A 6000-nucleotide genomic window follows, 5' to 3' on the forward strand; every position below is an offset into this window, starting at 1 on the left:
TCATACGTGTGCAACCAATTTTAAACTCCAGAGTAAATAAAATAAAATCAATTAATAAAATAAACTATAAATAAAAAAATAAATAATTTCCCCAGTAAGGGTTAACTGAGAGCTGTCTGTATTTGCTCAGGGCCAGTTCTCTCCTGCTGTTAGACTCTCTGGCTGCGGGTTTGACAAGTCAATAGCCTAGACAAGAAAAGGGTGAGGCTTCTGTTACACCAACACTCAGCAGCTGACAACACTCGTGAACAATGAAGGTGCTTTTTTTTCTTAAAGCCCACCTCGAGATGTTTAGGGGGTTTGTGGGGAACATTCCAGCATCTGCCTATAGACTTCTATTGTACGCCTGTTTCAAGTTCTTGGATTTTTGGTGATTTTTTTTGTGTTTGCCTAAGTGTACAGAAATACATATCTGTGCTAAATGACTGTACTGACTGAGAATTCTGAATTTAAATGAAACATTTTATTGTGTATCCCATTATTTACATTTTTTTTTATTGTCTATCCATCTGAACTGGTATTTGTGGCTTTATTTGAAATGTTTTTTTTTCTTTGAGTAGATAAATTGGTCTTATCTACTTGTCTGTCAATTGTCAGATTTAACCTTCACAAACACGAGACTATACAATAATTTATACAAATAAACCCTAAAACACACAGTTTACAATAAAAGAAATAACCTAGCTAGCTAACCTTCCTCCCATACAGCCGTCCACATACAGCACCTATGCACTATTTCTTTCCATGCCTGTTTTCAGGCTGACAGCGCCCGTATTGGTCGACTACTCACGAGCACGAACTCTCAGCCAATCACAGCGCAGACTGGAGAGGCCCCTAAGCCAATCGCAAAGCAATGCAGGCGGGACTTGCCTCAAAACGGGTGTGAAACATAAAAAACCCACGTGTTTTCGTTCCCAGTTGCTTTTATCGCTACGAAAAAAAAACGTGAGCCGTTTTCTTAAACTACACACAAAACCAACGGTTCTCATCTCTCCTTATCATCATAATATGATGCAAAATATATTTATATGTAAATATATTTTAGCAGATATATTTTCGCATACATGCCAGAATCAGTCGTTTGTAGCTTAACGTTACCTGTGCTCTTCAGAATCAGCCTGAAAACCGCAAAACTGTGTCCAAAAACAGCCGCTCCGTGATTTAATTCCAGATTTAGGAGTCCATACTAGAAGAAACAGTAAAATCCACAGATCCTCCTCAGCAGACAGGTTGCAGGGGGAGTGTGAGTGTGTGTGTGTGAGTGTGTGTTGTGCTGCTGCTGTAGGCTGTGAGGGTGCACCAGACTGAATGAGCAGGCAGAGAGAGGGCTAGCTGCAAGAACTCCTGCAGAGGGGCGGAGCCACGCGGCGACACGCCCACCACCTTATACAGTGTCTGAAGCTAGGAACGCCACGCCCCCAATGGCTTCAGGGATGTGGGTCCAAGCTGTCAATAAACAAAACCAGCCTGCTTTAAATTAGCATTAGCATTAGCATTGTCATGGCTATATTTGGTACAATATTGAAGTGATATCTGGTCTAACACACAGTGATGTACTGTATTCCATTCTATTAAACTGTATATATTATATACGGGTATGCGTACATTAAATTTAATTGCAAGCTGCTGAAACCTTCTAATAAATTAATAAAGATTTTTTAAAATCTTATTTTATCTTATATGGCGTCACATCAATGTCAAATGTCAAGGGGGCAAAAATACCAGGTGAAGAAAATTAACCTGTGTGTTTTAATAATTTGCGTGTGTAAATTAACTTCTTACAAGCGTAAATGGGAAACTCATGAGCAAAAAAAAAAGGAATTGTGTGTGCGCTAAACAAAATATCGCTCTCGAGCTTCATTTTTCTCCCACTTGAGTGTTTTTTATCCTCTCGAATTCACAGTTGTCCTCGTGCACTATGCGAATTGCCTGTGGTAAGGCTTTTGCGCTCGAGTTTTGAAAGGGATGGTTTTAAAAGTTTGGGGTCACAGTCACCTCCATCAGCAAATGTTATTGGCTGATATCTCCAGAGTTAGCACATTTAGCTTTAGCTTATTCCCTTTTTGCTATTCTAGATAATTTAGCATAGCAACCATGTCACACTGCCTGCTGATGTTCATAAAGGTTTTGCATCTTGATTAGCCCACCTCCATTCGCACTCATCATTCTGAAATACAACGCTTTTAGCCAATGCTCCCAACAGGCTTAAAATGCTAGTGATAGGGCCCATGCAAAAATCACTATTTTTACATCATTAACAAAATTAAAGTAGCTCCACTCCTCATTGGTAGAATTCTGAAAGCCCTGACATTTAAACCGAGGCTCTGAAAACTCTGATGCACAGGTAGTTTATTTAAAAAAACATTGGATTCTGCCATCTTGAAATTATGCCACAATAATTTGACTGTAGTAAAACCCTATGTGGTAAGTTCACGCCATTTATTTTTTGGTACTCTATGTTGCCTTATAGACAGTCCCCAGATATTTTCAGCATTTCAACTTATCAGTTCATCAGTTGACTTAATCGTAACTTAATTTCAAGATGGCGATGCCAGAAGAACAACCTCAAGGTGCCGCATGTATATCATCATGTTTCTTCACATTCTAAGTCCATTTAGCACCGGATTTCTCCTTTAATATTTTACAGCTACAACTGCACATAACTGTCAAGTCTATATGGTGAAGATCCCCTTTTGCTCAATCGAGTCATTTTACAAGCCACAACAAATGGTAATTTTTTTATTGCAATGTTTAAAACCACATTTGGACAACTAGCATCCTCTGTAAGAAGAACAATGAAAATGTAATCCAATATTGCTGTTTTCTTCAGTAATGTTTAATCATGAGTCAAATAGTCACCAGCACACCTGATTACACCTGTTTAATCAGTTAATTTGCTAGTATTGACCCACGCCCTTGATTGGGCAGAGAAGAAGAAAGAGGGGGAGCGAACTCAGAGTATTTGGGATGGAGTTCGGGGCAGCTTCGCTGTAAAGCGTGAAGCCGAAGCCCCCCCTCTCATGAAGAGAAACATGAGAAGAGAATAAAATTAAAGAAGGAGGAAGATGGGGAGGAGGTGGGTGCGAGGTTTGTTCAATGAGTAGGTAGAGAGGAAGTGACGGTTTAAATAGGGATGGAAGTGGGAGGAGTGAGGGCGTGGCTCACTCCCAAAACTTAGTTATGACACATAACTCCACATAGTACAGAGAATGTGAACTGAGTATCAAAGTTTGGCTTACTACGGTATTCTGACAGATATGACTATAACAGCCTAACTAAAAGGAGCCAGGAGGTAACATAGACACGAAGCAACCTGAAACACTGGCATCCATCTGCTCCACTGTCCACAAACGTGTGGAGATGACACCAGCATCCCAGGTTATCACAATTCCATGAACAACAAAATGTCCATAAACTCTTGAATCAGCAGTTTTTATACAAAAGGAAACATTAGTTACCAAAATCAAGTGTTCAGATCTGATTTCTCAGTGTGGTGTTTGAGTCCTGAATATGATCTGTAAAGCTATTTCTTACTTGGGGGCTTTATAAGAGAAGCATCCTCCCCATGCTGATATCCTCAGAATCCTGGCAACTTGTTAGAATCCAGCATTGTGATCTAAGCAATGTTTGATCTAAGTAATTGTGATCTAAGTAATTTTTTAATAGGAGGTGAGGTCTCTTGAAGGTACTTGGAAGCGGCAGCATCAGCAGGAATATAAGGACACTTTACTTTAAGTTTTGGTAGGTCTCACAGTTAGCATGTTTAGCTTTCACGTAGTTTTTATTTTTTTCTTCATGTTTTGGTTCATGGTAAACATTTTTTCTAAAACTAGGCAGTTATTTTAAACTACACTGCATATTTTTTTTTCAATTCTAGTTTTGTAATGCTAACTCAATTAGCACAACAACTCCATCATACTGTCTGCTAATGTTTATTAGGAATCTGCATCCACATTTCTGATTGTAAACGTCTTGTGGGACAACAATGCTGTAATTTAGCACGGTGCTAACTGACACCTGATCACAACATATCACAGACTCAGAGCCAGTGTGGAAGTGTTCACTAATCTCTAATAGATCTGCTAATGTAGTTCCTGACATTGTAGGAGACACTGTTATCTATAAACATGAGCTAAAGCAGGGGGCAATGCTAAAAACATCAGCCTGAATTTGACCCGGCGACAAGTGAAGACCCCCGTTCTGAGAGAGGTTAATTACTGGTTGGTTCTCACAGAGAAAAGAAAATAATCCCAAACTAATTAAAGTAAACGTGTGAAGTTGCTGCAGGGTCTTCTGACAGGCTGCAGAGAAGGCTGAATGGAGACCCCCCGCCGAGCGGCCCAGGGACACCCCTCAACCATAGACGGCTCTCTTTATGAGGACTGGATGACTGAGCTGGTCTTCAAAGCAAAGGGTGAAACATCACTGACAGCAGAGAGAGAGCGAAAGAGTCAGAGAGACAGAAAGTCTGTGAAAAAGAAAGACAGAGACTCAAATCAAGGGAAATAGAGGTAGAACAAGAAGGGGGGGGTATTAAAGAAAGAGAGGGTGACACCTGACACTACTTCCACCATGTTTGACAGTGCAATGTTTTGGTTCATGTGAAGAATCAGCTCTGATTTTTAGCTGTCTCAGACTGAGGATGTTGATTTGAAGGGATGTTGAGCTGCAGGAAACTTCGAGTTTCCCCTCAGTTCTTTTCTCATCAGCCTCAGAAGACTCAGCGTGAAAGAGGAACATGCCCCGGCATGTCAACCTCCGACACATCAGCCATACAGACGTTAGAACCTGGGGGGAAATGTCCGGCAGCCACAGATTCACTTCCTGCCCCGGGGCATTCCAGACATTTCACAGCAGTCTCTGTAGACCCCATTTACACCAGATAATTACATAACTGTGCTGTACAGTTCTGAGAAAACATCTGCATTCTGCAGAGAGTGTGTTTACCTGTATAATAAGGGGATTAAGTTAATTAAACTGAGCTGTAACTGGGCTAAGTCACACAAAATATGGCCCTGTGTATATATACCCCATTAAGTTTGGGGTAAGGACATGATCTGACCATAACTGGACGCAACTACCAAATATACTCCTCATGATTGAGTTATATGTTCAGATGCAGTTTAACCTGATTTATTACACAGATAAATGATACACCCTTTCTTCCTCCCCAGCACCCTCCCCTGTATACACACAAAAGACAAAAAACTAGAAAAAAAACACAACAACAAAAACAGAAACTAGTGACAGTTGTAATGTGTAAATAATCAAATAAATAAACAATAAAGTATTAATAATCCTCCGAAGAGGGGGGAGTGGTGGTGGGCCAAAAAAAAAAGATAAATGATACATCAATTAACTAATACCATCTCCATCTCTGCTGCAGCTTAATTTTGAAGTGAATTGAAATACATGCAGGTCAAAAATACAAAACCTTCTTCCTGTGTTTACTCTCTTGCCCTTCCCCAGACAGGTCTAAGCAATGAGCAGATAGTACTGTCTCACGTGGTTTATTTTTGGTGCACATGCGGTTTTCTTGTGTGATACCAAACCAAGTGGAAAAATTGTCCAATTTAAAGGTCTACTATACTGTAGGTCTGTAATACTATAGGTCTCGCTATAGGAGTTGAATATGGATGCTGCATGTGAAACTGTTCTTCAAACTCTATTGTCTGCAGTAGCTAAGAAAAGAAAATACTCAGAAAAACGAGTCTATCAGAAAAAACACAGTTTCTACATCAACTCATGAGTTCATGGCCTCGCTCACCTTGTCTTGGGACTGCCCACAGACAGAGCTGAAGCCGCGCTGCGGCAGAACCGACCTTGTCTAGCTAAAGTGCTTACAGCTCTGTTTAATCCAGCTAGTTTAGGTTAGCTATCTTGTGTAAGTAACTACATGTTTAAATCGGATCTCTGGTGGATTCCACGTTTTTCAGAGACCTTAAAAATACACTAGAGAAGAACAGTTTTACAAGGTAGCACAACTCGACAGAACACCGG

At 40.3% G+C, this 6000-nt stretch overlaps 1 protein-coding gene across 1 annotated transcript in view; it reads right to left on the bottom strand.

The window, feature by feature from the left end:
* The window catches only part of LOC103037947 (inactive tyrosine-protein kinase PRAG1), a 38967-nt gene extending 37660 nt beyond the window's left edge, over positions 1 to 1307 (bottom strand). The window contains exon 1 of the mRNA XM_007230609.4: positions 1099 to 1307. The gene's annotated coding sequence lies outside the window, so the exon portion shown is untranslated. The remainder of the gene's footprint in view (positions 1 to 1098) is intronic.
* Between the last annotated feature and the right edge of the window lie 4693 nt (positions 1308 to 6000).

Source organism: Astyanax mexicanus, chromosome 17, assembly GCF_023375975.1.
Source record: "Astyanax mexicanus isolate ESR-SI-001 chromosome 17, AstMex3_surface, whole genome shotgun sequence".
Taxonomy (NCBI): domain Eukaryota; kingdom Metazoa; phylum Chordata; class Actinopteri; order Characiformes; family Acestrorhamphidae; genus Astyanax; species Astyanax mexicanus.